Source organism: Apodemus sylvaticus, chromosome 17 (assembly GCF_947179515.1).
Source record: "Apodemus sylvaticus chromosome 17, mApoSyl1.1, whole genome shotgun sequence".
Taxonomy (NCBI): Eukaryota; Metazoa; Chordata; class Mammalia; order Rodentia; family Muridae; genus Apodemus; species Apodemus sylvaticus.
In genome coordinates, this window is record NC_067488.1 from 77,210,331 (window position 1) to 77,227,565 (window position 17,235).

The 17,235-nt window shown below is 38.1% G+C and overlaps 1 pseudogene; it reads right to left on the reverse strand.

Annotated features, from left to right (window-relative positions):
* Window positions 1-7,430: 7,430 nt before the first annotated feature.
* LOC127667418 (vomeronasal type-2 receptor 116-like) lies at window positions 7,431-12,733 on the reverse strand (annotated as a pseudogene).
* Window positions 12,734-17,235: the final 4,502 nt, after the last annotated feature.

Consider the following 17,235-nt stretch of genomic DNA (forward strand, 5'->3'; position numbering starts at 1 on the left):
TGAGCAAGACAGGGGAAGCAAGCCAGTAAGGAGCATCCCTCCATGGCTTCTGCACCAGCTCCTGCTTCCTGACCTGCTTGAGTTCTTGTCCTGACTTCCTTTTGTGATGAACCACAATGCAGAACTGTAAGCTGAATAAACCCTTTCCTCCCCAATTTGCTTCTTGGTCATGTTGTTTGTGCAGGAAGAGAAACCTGACTAAGACAGTCACACATATCCTCTTTGGTACAGACCTCTCTCTGAAATAGCAGAAAGGCACCTTCTGCTCTCAAAGACCAGCAGTCAGCAGCAGCAGAGCAGGCAGCTCAGCCAGCAGCGAATGAGAACCAGGAGTCCTGACAAAATCCAGAGTCTACTTTGCAAGTCTCTCCTTGCTGGTGGCTGGCAGTCTCTTGAGGGACTTCCACCATGGGTATCCATGTCTTTTCACCACAGTGTTGTCTTCATGTTGCCACAGTGGTGTGCTCTGGAACTGGACCACAGAAGCACTGTCAGCATGAATTATTCTTCCTTCTAGAGTGTCCTCCTAGGTTCCTGCTGTTGCAGGTTTCTCTGCCTGTTCCTCCTGGAAGACGCTCATGGAATCAGGAATGCTGGGCTCCGAAGTGTTCTCGTTGTCCTGGGGTAGATTCCTGTGACGTCACAGATCCAAACTGTAAGATGCTGTTTATGGTCATCTCTGTAAAATAATTGGTACAAGCCTAGGACTGGATAGAAAGGATGAGGGCAGCGACCACGGTTTTAAAAGAAGCTGTTGATCAGAGCAGGCTGTGGAATGGAATCCCAGGCCTGCATTACTAGAACAGACCAGAAAGGCACCTCCATCCTTTAAGGCAGCACACACCTCAGTAGGACAGCAGCCTGTGCTGCACAGCCTGTGCAGCAGTCTTCTGCAGGCCCCAGGCCTGTAGTTTTTGTAGTCTTCGAGGAGGGTGGGTCGGATGAATTAAAAATATTTTGAGCTGAGAACATCTATTTGCCAGACAGATCTCCCAAAGAAGTCAGTAATCAAATAAAACCTCTGGCAGCAAAAGAAAAACACCAAGGAACAAAATCCGGTAAGTGGTTGGAAATCATAGTTCGATTTTGTCCATAGTCCGCTGAGCACCAAATGGAACCTGACTCAGCAGATAAGATACAGCAGATCCCAAACTCAAAGACTCACAGCAGGACACAAGTAGCTAATTATCAAGTATTGGTGCTGGGAGAATATATGTCCCAACAGTGATGAAGACATCGCTGGCCAGCAAGTCTTCAGCAGCTTTGGGTGCCTGTGAACCTGGATTATTTCTGGAATTCTTTCACTGTCCCCGCTTCCAGCTGTGACTCCCACATTGTGGACAAGAGCCTGTGGACTAATCATAGATTTGCCCTGGATCCCAAGTCTGGCCTAAAATCTGGTTTGTGTTAGTGAGAAGCCTTGTAAAAGTGTCATCCTGCATTTTGCTTGCTGAGGCCTTAGCCATGCATGCAAGGGGACAAGGGAAATCAGCAGAAGAAGGAAAAGAGCAACCTGGACAGAATGACCTTGGAGCCTGGAGCCAAAAGCCAACATCGTAGGCACACAGAAAAGAAAGCGGCTGTGATGGAGATACGTATTTTCACAGAATTTGTTGTGTTTCAGGGCTTCAGTGTCCCATGTCTTGGCACACTTGCCAGGTTGAAAACGTGTGTTCACTGACAGTAGGTGAGAGCAAAATTGCTATCAAAAAGTACTGGATGAGTTTTCACCGTTCAGAAATATCAGGAGGTCCAGAGAACCAGAAAACAATCAAAAACTGCACAGACTGCATCCCCCCACATGCATACTCACTCCTGGATGCTTAGCCTTTTTGTCAGTGTCCAGGTGCACACGGTCTGGAACTTGTGTTGCACAGAATCCCTCTGCAGCCTGCCTGGCAGTCTCTGATCCTGTCGACAAAATGAAAGCACCAAGAAACAAAATCAGCACCAAGAAACAGTTAGAAATTGCCACCACTGTATTTCTGATTGGGCCAGTGGACAGCCAAGAGGAATTTGTCTCTCCAGCATGTTGCACGCACTTGCAAAAAGGGACAGTCAGCAAGGCCACTGCACATCTGTAATGGGCACAAAGTGTACCTTTGGCACCTGAGCACTCTCTTATGTGAAGAAGTCACTGGCTTGCAGCTCTAAGCTGAGAACAGCTTATGCTTCTGGCCAGACTCGCTTTGTGGAATCCACCAGGGTGGCCAAGCAAGCAGGCAACTAACTATGGGCTTCAACAGGATCACAAAGCTGGCCCCAAACCCTGGGTGTGTGAGTGAGAAGCGTTGGTTAGTGTGTTCTGGAGTCTTACACACTGGAGAAGTCCACACCAGCACCATAGCAACTAAAATAGTTAAGACTTGCATCAGAGAGATAGCTCAGAGATCTGATAGCTTTAGAGTCCTGAACTGTGCAGTCCTGGAAAAAAACTTATCACAATAACAGAATGCAGCTTCAATTGAGATTCTGGCAGATAACCATTTTGTAGACCTCCAAAGGTGCTCAACGATGGGGTGGCCAGTTGACTCTTTACCCTTGTATGACTGAAAGAGTGTCTTTACCATAGAAAGCTTTGCTGTCCATTCAGTAATGGAAAGAAATTGGATGGATTTTCACCATTTAGAAATGACGAAGAGCAGAGAGGACAAGCAACAATCTGAAACCGCAGGGTCTACATCACATCTACTGCATACTCATCCCTGGGTGCCAGGCTATTCTGTCAGTATTTAGTAGAGCACCCTGGGTTTGAATCAAATCCCATTAAGGGACCCAACTTGAGATTTTTAGACCCCTAGCAAATAGCCTAAACACAGAGCAACTTGTTTGTTCTGCTCTCAGCCTAAAAAAAAAAAAAAAAAAAAAAAAAAAATCAACCTTGGACTAGTGCTCCCACTCTGCTCAAAGTAACTGTGTTTGCCCAAGATAACCTGTAACCTTCTGCTGAGCCATGAATTGCCGCTTGATCTCGCCATTCCTTCTGATATAGATCACTGCCTAAGCCTCCCTTCCCTTTTTTCTTTATAGTCTTCTTCTCTAAAAACCCCCAACTGCAGCTGTGTGAGGTTGAACTCCTCTGCTCCTGCACAGGACATGAGTTCTGCCCCAGTGCACTAGAGAAATAAACCTCTTGTGTTCACATCAAGAATGGTCTCTTGTGAATTTTTCTGAGCATCATCCTATCCTGAGACTTGAGTGAGGATTTTCCGGGATTCGGAGTCTTTTACCATCACAGCCTGCCAGGCAGAATCTGATTTGGTTGACAAAATGAAAGCACCAAGAAACCAAACCACACAGGCAGTTCGAATTGACATTTCGATTTCATCTCAGGCATGCCAACAGTCATGAAAACTTTGCTCTGTGGGAAACTGGCTGTTAATAGCACCCTGAGAATACAAGGAAGGGCACTGACCATTGGCATTCCTCTCTTGGGGAAGAGCAGTCCCATAGTGACCCCTTCTGTGAAGAAGTAGCACTGCCTGGAGCTCAGAGTCAGAGCTGGGGATCTAGGAAGTGTTAGATCTTCTGGCTCCTTACTTGGTCCCTGCTCCAGCTGTGGACCATACAAGTATGGACAAGCAGACAAGGGGAGTAACTATGGACCTGCCTTTCCAGGACTGCAAGACTCACCTAAATCTCAGAGTGTGTGAGTGTTTTCCCTGTCTGTCAAGTGCACTCTAGGGCCATGGCCCAAATGGCAATAGCAGAAGCTACCCTGAGATGAAAAGACCAGCTGAGACGGAATCATAATTAAGTTCAGGTCCTTGCCTTGCCTAAGACCATAGGTGAACAGTATGGAAAGCAGCTGCCAGGAGATTTGTGTTTGCACTGAGTTTGTTGCATTTGGAGGAGGAGGATGCTGTTGCAAGTCTTTGCACACATGTAGGGCCGAATGGGTCATTTACCTAAGGTAGAAGGCATGAAGTCTGATTTTCGAAATGTCAGGAGGCTGAGCGTGCCAGAAAACTAACCGAACTCACGGCATCTGCAATGCATCTCCATCCTTGAACATGGTTGCAAGGCATTTGATCACCCTTAAGGAGCACACCTTCTAGACCCTGAGCTCCCACAGAATTCCACCTCTGCCCACCTGGCAGAGTCCAATCCTGTCAGTGTATGTACAGAGTAACAAAAACATGTATTAGGTTTCAAATCATCTTCTGAAAACAAATCGGGCCTGCTGACAGTCTAGAAGAACTTGGCTTGGGGGACAAGTCATAGCGACTGGGGGGGGGGGGCATAGTCTGAACACTGAAGTCCCCAACACCTGTTGGCATGTGAGAGGAGATTCTGTGTCCTGAAGGTTCATCTCTACACTAAGCTGTTCCCCTCTAACCATCTCCCTACTGGGAACACAGGATTATCATCTGCTCAGGACTCCAGCTAAAGAAAGGACTCTTTTATTTATTTATTTTTAAATTATATATATTTTATTTTCTATATTCTTTCTTTACATTCCAAATTATTTCCCCTATCCCAGCTCCCCCCTCCCCATATGTCCCATAAACCGTCTTCTCTCCACAAATTCTCCAATCACCTCTCTCCTTTTTCTCTGTCCTGATACTCCCCTCCAATGCTAGCTTGAGCCTTTCCATGATCAGGACCCTCTCCTTACTTCTTCATGGGAGTTATTTGTTATGTTAATTGTGCCTTGGGTATTCAGAGCTTCTGGGCTAATTAATATCCACTTATCAGAGATTGCATTGCATGTGTATTCTATTGTGATTTTGTTACCTCACTTAGGATATTTACCAGATTCAACCGTTTGCCTAATAATTTCGTGAATTCATTGTTTTTAATTGCTGAGTAGTATTCCATTGTGTAAATATACTATATTTTCTGTATCCATTCCTCCATTGAGGGACATCTCAGTTTTTTCCAGCTTCTGGCTATTATAAATGAGGCTGCTATGAACATAGTGGAGCATGCGTCTTTATTGCTTGCCAGGGGATCCTTTGGGTATATGCCCAGGAGAGGTATAGCAGGGTCCTCCAGAAGTGTCACCAGTCAAAGAGTACACATGGAGAGACCCATGGCTACAGCTACATATGTAGCAGAAGATGACCATTTTAGACATCAGTGAGAGGAGAGGCCATTGGTCCTGTGAAGGCTCGGTTCCCCAGAATATAGGAATGCATGTCAGGAAATTGGGGGTAGGGGCTTGAACAGGGAGATGGGGGATGAGATAGGGGGTTTTCAGAGGAGTAAGTTACTCTGAAAGTGGATACTATTTGACATGTAAATAAAGCAAATATTTAAAAAGAAAAAATTGATGGCAAGGCCCATGCTATTTACTCAGCAGCCTTTTCTAGCACAGTGCTAGCTTGTGCTAGAAGCTCAGCAGATATTGTTTGAATAGATGAAAATTTCACCACGGTACTACTGGACTCAGAAAACCTCCATTCAGCTGCTCTCGGCCTGCAAGGTGACTTTAATGTAATATAATCACAACAGTGCAATTCTTCTTAAGTAGCCACATATGATAAGTCAATTTATTTGCTGTTAAGGTGAGAACTGTTTAAAAGTCTGTGTCTGTGGGAAGAATGCAATCACACTGCCTCATTCTGATCTTTATGTTTTCATCAGCTCTATTTATCCACAGACTGCTCAGAGTTTGTATTCTATGTTACACACAGATGACTTTAAGTTTTTGTTTTGTTTTTTCCTAACATTTCCATGAAATAGAAAGGCCCAGATTTTAAAAATATGTCATTAATTAACAGTGTGGGACTGTCTTTTATACAGAGAAGCTGGATGACTTCTAATAACTCTGACTGATTATAGCATCGAAAACATTGACAAGAGCCCTGTCCTCCCTATTTGTTGTGCAACAAGGATGTGGTTTCCTGAGCAGGTCGGTGCAAAAAGGTCAAAGCCACATTTTTCCTTGTATGAGTGAGTCACAGCTCTCTCTCAAGAACAATTGGATCTTAAATAATGGAAGACACGGTGGGGAGGTTTGAAATGAATAGGATTAAGTTCTAACTTCCAGGTGACTGCATCTGCAGGAGGGGTTTGAGAAGTTGGGAGGCTAAAATGAAGGAAAAGGGGGGAAAAGTCGTGCAGAGGAAGAACATGCCCAAGAGACCAATCAATGCACACCCCCAAATAATGTAAACAACCCAGAGGTTTACAAACAGATGCAGTGTCTATTTTGGTTCTTTATCTGTGATAGTTGATTGGCTCTATTAGCAAAATGCCAGAATCCTTGTGGTATCTTTTTTTTTTTAAATTGGATATTTTATGTATTTAAATTTCAAATGTTATCCTCTTTCCTAATTTTCCCCCAGAAACTCTGTATCCCACCCCAGCTCCTCTTTCTATGAGGGTGTGTGCCCCCACACACCCACTCCTGCCTCCTTGCCCTGCCATTCTCCAACACTGGGGCATTGAGCTTTCATGGGACCAAGGGCTGCTTCTCCCATTGATGCCCAAGGCCTTCCTCTGCTACATATAATTCCAGAGCCACCTTTAACGTGGTAAAGGTCTTGTGGGGGACATTTCCATTAGTGATTTTACTCACTTAATGAAACACTTTAATTTCATAATGAAATTGTGTCTTTTTACAGGAATTTACAGAGCACAATCTGAACCCCATTGGACTTCACTTAAAATATTCTCTTCTTTTCAGGTTAATTGATATTCTTAACATCTTCCTAGGTCATTTTAAAGTTACTCTGGAGTCCAGCGCTTCTATGCTGTCATATGCAACACTGTCACTGTGCTTCACACTCTACTAAAACTCCCTCATTTCTCTTTTCAAATAAGTGCTTTTTATTGCATTAGAAATCTATGATTTCCCAAATCCCAACAGAGGCATTTTAACATTTAGATGTTATCTTTGATTCTGTTGCTCAAAAATGAAAATAAAAACACCCATGATCAAGAAAAAATATTTGCGAAAAGTGTTTATTTCTTATGTGCCTTGGACACAGAATATTAAATGTAGCCAAGGCATGAAATTGCATGCGAGCACTCCACGAAATCATGTGAAATAATGTGGTATATTGGCTTAATGTCCATGTTGTCTGCAGTCCTCTTGCTTATAACTTCAAAAATAACTCACCTAGGGTGAGTACCATACACTGTCATTACCATCACCTTATAATAATCTTTTATTAAGTACATGGCTTACCCAAAAAACCACAGGTCAACATTATGGTAGCCATTCCTCAATTCAGATTCCTCCTTCTCAATTTCATCAGGTTTGTGTACTTATTTATGAACCCATTTTCCACCAAACTTTGTTCATTGGTATCAAGCAGAATAGTACTGTCCAAGCAGAATAGTACTGTCCTGTATTTAAGTTCTAATTTGTTTATTCCTTAAAAATTTTCTGTGATTGAGTACTACATTTGTTAAGACAAAGAAAAAATATATTGAGTATCATCTAACATTTTCCTACTATGAAAGTGTCAATGAAAGTTTCAATGAAGCAATTTGTCTTTGCACTGATGTACAAAATTTGAATCTGGTCTAACTAAAATAACATAACACTTTGGGACAAAGATACAGCCTAGCAACCCTGCACTAGAAGCCAAGATGGAGAAGACCTCCACAACCACTATCATCTTCCCCCTAACACTATGGTAGACAGGTAGGAAGGTGATCCACACACTGCAGAACACCAGCATGCTGAAAGTTAGGAACTTGGCTTCATTAAATCTGTCAGGAAGGTTCCTAGCCAGGAAAGCCACAGTGAAGCTCCCCACAGCCAAGGAACCCAAATATCCCAGAACAACATGAAAGGCAATGACTGAGCCTTTGTTGCAAATAATGATAATCCTTCCATGTTCAGATTGCATATCTCTGTCAATAAAGGGAGGAGATGTTACCAACCAGATTCCACAGAGAACAACTTGGATTAAGGTACAAATGGGAATGACCAAGTTAGGTGCCCCTGATGTCAGCATCCCTCTCATTCTTCTCCCTGGAGTAGTGAGCTTGAAAGCCATGACCACAGTTATAGTTTTGGCCAAAACTGTAGAAACAGCCACTGTGAACAATAGTCCAAATGTGGTCTGCTGCAGGATGCAGGTGGCCTGGTTGGGATGTCCAATGAAGAGCAATGAACAGAGAAAACAGAACATTAGAGAGATGAGCAGGATGTAGCTGAGAATGCAGTTATTGGCCTTCACAATAGGAGTATCCTTGTACTTCACAAAAGTGACGAGTGCTAGAATTGTGAGGGCTGCGAAGGAGAGAGACATAAAGACTAGAGCTATCCCCATTGGATCTTCATAAGCCAAAAATGACACAGTTCTTTGGAGGCAGAGTGTTTGCTTCAAGTTGGCATACATATAATCTGGACACCTCACACACTGTTCCATATCTGCTGGAGAAAACCAATAAATCCTTACTAGATATCATAATTATGTAGCTAATAATTATGTATTTGTATTACTCAGAGAATATATCAATAAATATTTTGGTATTGAGCATCTAATCCATTACTTATTTCTGTAGGTACAATTTACTTAAGATTGTTCTCTCTTTACCTATGTTTTGTGGTGAAACAAAGCACCATGATAAGGAATGGAATGGAAAAATTATGCATTAAACAATAAAGATAATTTGATAAATAATAATATGGATAATCTCAGTTTTTTAAATTCCTCAAACTATAAATTCACTATTCACAGACAAGAGAAGTGTGTAGATACAGTTACCGATGTCAGTTGATGAAACGCATTATGGACTTTGTTTGCATTTTGGGTTGTGCCATTTGTCTGTATCTCCACATAGGAACCAGAACATACAATTCGTCATGCAAGTTACTGTTTGCCTAAAGGAATGTTTTCATTGTTGATGCTCTGTGCCTCATATAAATATGCAAGTCCCTCACATTTTGGTATAATCCCTTTATTGACAAGTATTCATTCCAAGCAATATGGAATGAAGGTAATGAATATTTACTTCCATCCCTCTTTCCTTAGGTTGGGGGTGATTGGTGATCCGCACAATGCCATCTCTTCTTTCGTGAAATCTTCACTTTTGTTCTAATTATTTTACAGGAAAATAATCCTTGAAGCCATCTACGCATTTTTTGTTTGATTTGTTTTGTTTTTTGATGACAAGGTTTCTCTGTACAGCCCTGGATGTCCTGAAACTCACTCTGAAGACCAAACTACCCTCCAACTCAGAAATTCACCTGCCTCTGCCTTCTAAGTCATGGGATTAAAGGCACATGCCACGACTGCCCCACAATCATCTAAGTTCTTAAAATGTATTTCATTAAGCAACAATTGTTACACTGAGCATCTAGTTTTTGTCAGGGACTAAGCTGGGTAATGGAGGGATATACTATGGATTGATCATAATGTCAAGTATCTTTGTATAAAAAAAAATCAAAGAAAAATAAATGCATTCCTAGATTATGCTTAAAGTTTTTTCTTTAAAAATTGGTACACACGTATGTAGTCAAGTTTCTTCTTTTTCCCTGGTCTCCAAAATCAATCTGCCCTTATCATTTTGAAAAAAAATATGGTTATTCATTTTCATCTTAGTGTGCCACAGTCTCTTTTTCTTTGATAGAAAACAACAATAATAGCGGCAATACCTTCATTTTGGTATTGAAAAGAGATTAAGAGATAAAAATGTGCTTAACAAAGTACAATAAAAAGAGACGAAAATAAATGTCCATAGTTTTCCAAACTGGTAAAAGCAGAATTGGTTTTGGAGCTCAGGTATTTTTTTGATATATTCTTTACTTACATTTCAAATGATTTAAGAAAAGAAATGTATTCTGAGATTATGCCTAAAGTCTGTCGTTAAAAATTGTACACATGTATGTCCTCCTAAAAGTTTTCTGTATAGTATAAAATCAGTAACTAAAATATTGTGAGAAAAATGTATTGTTTGTAGAAGATACAGCAGGCTATTTCTAGACCCAACAGAAGATGACATTATATAACTGATTACGTTCTGAAACATGGAGATATTAGGACTTTAGCTTCCATTTGGGCCATATCATATTTCTAGTTTGGAAAGAGAAGGTATTCAAGTTCTGCAAGTTTTGTTACTGCATGCAAGCATGTACCTGTTTCGTTGGAAACCTCATTTTCTGGGCACTTAACACAATCAAAGCAGCAGTCTGCTGTTTCTTGCTGATGAATTTTCCTAAATCCAGCAGTACATGGCACACTACACATGGAGGAGGGAACCTGAGACAATATAAAATTTTATCTAATATGTGTTTGAGTGTGTGTGTCTGTGTGTGTGTGTAGTTCATCTATACATCATGTGTATAATGACCCATTGATTGATATATTGCACATTAACAGATATGGCTATAAATATTCCTCTGTTAACCAGTATTTCTTAACAATTTCAGGCACATTATCATTTTGTATTTCCCTGCAGTACGTTGAATGTCACACAATATTTTGTACATCATGTAATATTATATATGTAACTTTCAGGTTTTATCAAATTAAAACTTTTTTATCCTAAACTCATAAATCCAAAGTGAGTCCTTATGTGACATCAGTATTTTTTTTCTCATGAGTTGTAAAAGAAAAAAATCAGAATGCCAATGTATATGGAGAAAAATGGTAGGGTATATCAAGAAAGATTTGTTTGATGAATATGAACAAAATATGTTATATAACTCCTTTGTCAAATATCAAGTGACCATAGGTGTGTTGGTTCATTTTTGGGTCTCCAATTCTATTCCATTGATATACCTTCCTGTCACTATTCCAATACCATGCAGTTTTTAACACTATTGCTCTGTAATATTGCTTGATTTCGGGGATACTGATTCCCCCAGAAGTTCTTTTATGGTTGAGAATAATTTTAACTATTCTGGGGTTTTTTTTGTTGTTGTTGTTATTACAGATGAATTTGAGGATTGATCTTTCTAACTCTATGAAGACTTGAATTGGGATTTTGATGGGGATTGCACTGATTCAGTATATTGTTTCTGTAAAGATGGGCCATTTTTACTATATTAATCCTGCCAATCCAAGAGCATGAAAGATTTTTCCAACTTCTGAGGTCTTCTTCGATTTCTTTCTTCAGAGACTTGAAGTTCCTGTCATTCAGATCTTTCACTTGTTTGGTTAGAAACACACCAAGATACTTTATATTGTTTGTGGCTATTGTGAAGGGTGTCATTTCCCTAATTTCTATCTCAGCCAGTTTATCCTTTGAGTACAGGAAGGCTACTGATTTACTTTAGTTAATTTTATTTCCGGCCATGTTTCTGAAGTTGTTTATCAGCTGTTTGAGTTCTCTTGTAGCATTTTGGGTGGTTTAAGTATACTATCATATCATCTGCCAATAGTGATAATTTGATGTCTTTCTTTCCAATTTGTATCTCTTTGACCTCCTTTTATTTTCTAATTGAGCTAGCTAGGACTTCAAGTACTATATTGAGTAAATATGGAGAGAGAGCACAACCTTGTCTAGTCGCTGATTTTAGTGGACTTGCTTCAAGTTTTTCTCCATTTAGTTTGATGTAGGCTACTGGTTTGCTGTATATTGCTTTTATTATATTTGGATATGGGCCTTGAATTCCTGTTCTTTCCAAGACTTTTAACATGAAAGGATGCTAAATTTTGTCACATGATATTTCAACATCTAATTAAATGATCATGTGTTTTGTTTTTCTTTGAATTTGTTTATGTAGTGGATTACAATGATAGGTTTCCATAGATTGAACCATCCCTGCATCCCTGGGTTGAGGCCCACTTTATCATGGTGAATGATCATTTTGATGTGTTCTTGTAAGCAATGGGCAAGAATTTTTATTAAGTATTTTTGCATCGATGTTCATAAGGGAAATTTGTGTAAAGTTCTCCTTTGGTTGTATCTTTGTGTGGTTTTTGTATTAGCAAAATTATGGCTTCATAGAACAATTTGGGTAGTGTTACGTTCTGTTTCTATGTAAATAAAAATATATCTAAATACAAATATGTTATATAAGACTCTTCTAAAATTAATGACAGTTTAAAACAAAACCTTGGATATTCTATCCCTTCCCCCATTTCCTTTGCTTTTATGAGACGCCTGCCCCATCACACTAGCATTCCTCTATACTGAATCATTTGAGCCCCCATAGGAAGAAGGGGCTCCCTTCCCACTGATGCCAGATAAGGCAATCCCTCACAGAAGACGGGACACCAGGAAGTAGAATAACATGTGAAATGTCAGTGAATAAAATAACCAATTTAATATATAAATAAAAAAGGAAACCTTGACTCTGGAGAAAGAATTCTGTTAATGAATACATGCTATACTTAATTAGGCTATAAATATATTCTCACAGAATAAGAAAAATCCATGCTATACATATAGTTACAAATTTTTCATTAATAAATATATTCCTGTAGCGTGGTGAATAGCCATATGGTTGCAACTTAACATGGAATTCAGAGGACTTTGATCTCTATGATGAGAATTACATGGAGTTGAGAGTTACCAGATTTTGATGGTTGTAATCTGAGCATCATCTTTTGCAAGAGTAGCAGTTGGTCTTAACTACAGCGATATTATTTCAGTGCCTCATGTTTTAAAATATGGATATCTTGAAAACAACTAAAATTTGTGATATACTCACTAAAGTTCCTCCTGTGGCCGACTCCATATCTTTGTATATGTGAAGTTGTTGTATCTGTGGGAAGCAAGGAAAATAGCTTCCTATTTTCACTTTTAATCCAAAGCCTTGTGGAAAATTCCAAATGATGAAAATGTCATACTTTGCACACAGATTTTCCCTATGACTCATGTTCACCAGTTCTCCAACAGGGTTAGTAAATACCCTGGTCTTCAGCAAGGAAGACACCTAAATGAGATGCAAGATTAGATGTTTACATATGCATATCATTAAAGGAAATGCAAAATTGAGAATTTCCCCTAAATTCTTAATGACTTTCATAAAAGACAGATGCATTGAAGTAATTCCGAACTGAAAACTCATATACTTCATATTAATGTTTGATGGTAAATTGTGCTAGGAAAAATGATTAGCATATAACAAGTAGCATGGTGTGTGTGAATGTGTGTTGGCATGTGCTCATGTTTATCAAAATACATTTTTAAAAATTTAGAAATGTGTGTGCAAATGAAGGGATATTCTGAATGTGAAAATAAAGAATGCCACTGACCTTTTATGCATAAACAGTCAACATATATGAGATAAACAGAAACTTAATAAAATATACAGTCTTAATCATTTGTGCTTTTGTAATTCATTGTTAATTTAAATGAGTAACATTAATAGCAGCACATTTACTGATTCTTTTTTTTCAATATTTTTATTTTCTATATTCTTTGTTTACATTCCAAATGATTTCCCCTTTCCCAGATCCCCCTCCCCATATGTCCCATAAACCTTCTTCTCTCCATCCATTCTCCAATCACCTCCTTCCTTTTTCTCTGTCCTTATAATCCCCTCCAATGCTAGAGCAATCCTTTCCAGAATCAGGACCCTCTCCATACTTCTTCATGGGAGTCATTTGTTATGCAATTTGTGCCTTGGGTATTCGGGGCTTCTGGGCTAATTAATATCCACTTATCAGAGATTGCATTCCATGTGTATTCTTTTGTGATTGGTTTACCTCACTTAGCATGATATTTTCCAGATCAAATTACTCTTTAGGGAAATGTTCTAGTCTAGTCATCACTTAAGGCTTTTATTATCAAACAGTTGGGTCCTATTTTAACCTTGGAACTCATTTGGTGAAATGTGGAGTCATGTTTTCACAGAACTCACTGATATAAAAAATACTGTTTAATATTAAATGTTTTCCTTTTGCATGATACTCATCCATGTAAAAGATTAATTGGGGAGTTGTCAGTATAGACATATTTTCACTGAGATAATAATCTCTATCAAATGTGCATGCGTTTCTCTGGGTCAATTTGAAAGACATATCGATATATCTAATCATAATGAAATGTAAGAAACTTGACCTGCTGACAGTCAGTAAATATTCCTATGTATTCTGCTGGTATGTGAGACTCTAGTTGTTGAAGAATGAGTTCATGGTAGGTGTGGGCCACAGCATACACAGCATTATACAAATTGTAACCTTCCTCACTCAGGGCCATGTCGTCTTTGTGCAGTGCTGTCCATTCCAATGTGTTGTCGAAGGTAAAATGTTCCGTTTTATTTCTGTTCTTAGAGATTGAACAATTAAAATAATTCCACCCCAGTATAGACTCAGAAATGTTTATTGGGTATTTGTATGTGTCCACAGTTTGCATAAAATTCCTAAATTTAGTCATCTCACCTCCTTGGTGTGCAAAAGTGACAGTCCCATGGAAGAAATCAAGGCTGAATTCTTTTTTAATTGTGATGACATCCCATTGTGAAGTTGTGACCCAGATTCTCTGAGTACCTAAATATCCCCATCTTCTAAAGCTGACTTCTAAAGTAGAGTTCATTTCACCATAAATGATAACAATCTTTGCTGAAGATGTCATAATTTGTTTATCATATATCATAGCCTTTGTCATGTATGTCTGCATGGTTTCTGGGATCACATTCACAAAAGCTAAACAGATCCCATACCTTTGCATTTCTTCTCTTAAATCTGAGAGAAATTGAATGCCCTGGTCATCATCTGAGATGACCAGTCCTATCCAAGTCCATCTAAAATGAAGCATCAATGACACCATGCCATTGGACAAATGTGTGTCCTTGGTGGCTATCTGGTGGATATAGGGAAACTGCTCATGGTCACTTAGCTTAGGATTAAATGGTCCAAAGAAAACCTAAAGAATGTAGAAGAGAGGAGGAAAGATGCACATGTAAAAAATGATTGTTAAGATGTTTGAACTTATAAACAAGTAATGTGAATCACCTTTCCAAACTCCTATTAATGTTACTACAAATATACTTTAAATATCATGTATTATTCCTATTAGATTCTAGACTATACATGACAAGTTTGAATTTCTAGAACACAGTTTTTCCTGTTTGCCTAGAACTTCTATGATCTGATTATTTTATTCATACAAATGAATCAAATATGTATGAATTAAATAATTCATCACATATAGTATGTATATCACTATAAACATATACATACTATGTGTGTTTGTGAGTGAGAGAGTGAGAGAGAGTGTGTTTAGCAGTGCACTCAAAAATACATGCTATTAAAGTGTTCTTGTAGGCATCTGTAAATGGAATTTAATTTTAGCTTATTTAGTGTCACACTCTCTTACCTCTGGTGTCCTAGTGTGAACTGTCAGTTTAGAGGATGTTTTCCATGATGGTCCTGTAAGCTCGATGTCACAATTTAGATTTTTTCCACAGAGATAATTAATAAAATACCCACTATTGTTTTGCTGTGCATATACTCTATTCAGAACCCTCAAAGTATCTTGACACAGATCAGCAGAAGTGGAGAATTTCAAAGACATGTTTGGTAAAAGATAAGGATTCTTATTGATCTCATCAGTAGCAAAAAACATTACCAGAAAAAACTCATATCTTCTTGATGGTATTCTAAAACAAGGCATAGTGATGATTAAGGTAAATGTTTGAAACCTAAAATTTCAACTGCATTAAGGTTTGCTTTAAGGGAATTGCTAAATTTCTAACTACATGTCTTAAAATAAGCCTTATAAATTAGAGATCTTTAGAGTTGAATAAAATTTAAAAATTCATAGACATAGTAAACTATAATACACTAAATTTTGTATTTATGAATATCAATAAGGACTTTGTTGTATCACTCAGTGCCATCCTTGAACTAGAATACAGTCCTATTGAATAAGACTAGTGTAATGATCTGGGAGTTGTAATTTGGCAGATATATTTTTTAAAATGTATGACTTAAACCACATATAAAATATACAATATATTCTCCTCAAATCTTTTTATTATTTAATTGCATTTTATACATCAAACATTTTAACAATATTGAATATTTTGAGAATCAAATCTTGCATCAAAAATTTTGCTCAACTTCTATTTTTGTATCCTTTCATACCCTGAAATTATCATCAATGCATACTTAGTAATATTTATAGCTGAGGATTCTTTATCTAATACTGAGTATCAAATTATTTCAAGACATACAAAATGTCCTTTGGGAATTAGGAATAGTAATTCTTTCTGAAAAATTTGACTGTGTAATGAAATACAAAACAAACCAGAATAGATACAAGGACATGGAATTAATCTCATGTTTTCTATGGCACTACAATGGACTACAGCTGGTATTCAATAACAACAAAAACAACAGAAAGCCCACTTACACGTGGAACCTAAACAGCTTTTTCCTCGAAAATAAGTTGGACAGAGAAGAAATAAAGAAATTAAAGACTTTTTAAAATTCAATGTGAATAAAGGCAGAATATATCCAAATTTTGGAACATAGTGAAAGCAGTGCAAAAAGGAAAACTCACAACTCTGAGTACCTCCATGAAGAAAGTGAAGAGGTCATACAGTAACAGCTTAACAGTTAATTTGAAAACTCTAGAACAAAAAGAAGCAAATACACCCAAGAGAAGTAGATGACAGGAAATAATCAAACTTATTGCTAAAATCAACCAAATAGAAACAGAAAGAACTATACAAAGAATCAACAATACCAGGATCTGGTTCTTTGAAAAAAATCAATCAGATAGATAATCCCTTAGCCAGGCTAACCAGAGGGCACAGAGAAAATATCCAAATTAACAAAATTATGAGTGAAAAGGGAGACATAAAAACAGAAACTGTGGAAATTTTAAAAAATCAGATCCTACTACAATCAGCTATATTCAACAAAACTGTAAAACTTTGGAGAAATGGAAAAATATCCAGACAGACACCAGGAACCAAAATTAAATCAGGAACAAATAAACTGTGTAAAGAGTCGCATAGCCCCCAAGGAAATAGAAGCAGTCAATAGAAACCTCCCAATTAAACCAAACCAAGCAAACAAACAAACAAAGAAATCCCAGGAAGCCAGATGGTTTTATTGCAGAATTCTATCAGACCTTCAAAGAATATCTAATACCAATAGTTCTCAAACTATTCTATGAAATAGAAACAGAAGGAAAACTAACAAATTCTTTCTATGTAGCCACAGTTACACTCATACTTAAACTACAAAAAGAACCAATTAATCAATTTCCTTTATGAATATCTACATAAAATAACACAATACAAATTTCACAAACCAAATCTAACACATAAAAAGGTAAGGTTATCCAACATGAACAAGGAGGCTTTATCCCCTGGATGCAGAGATGGTTTAATATATGGAAATCCATCAATGTAAACAACTACAT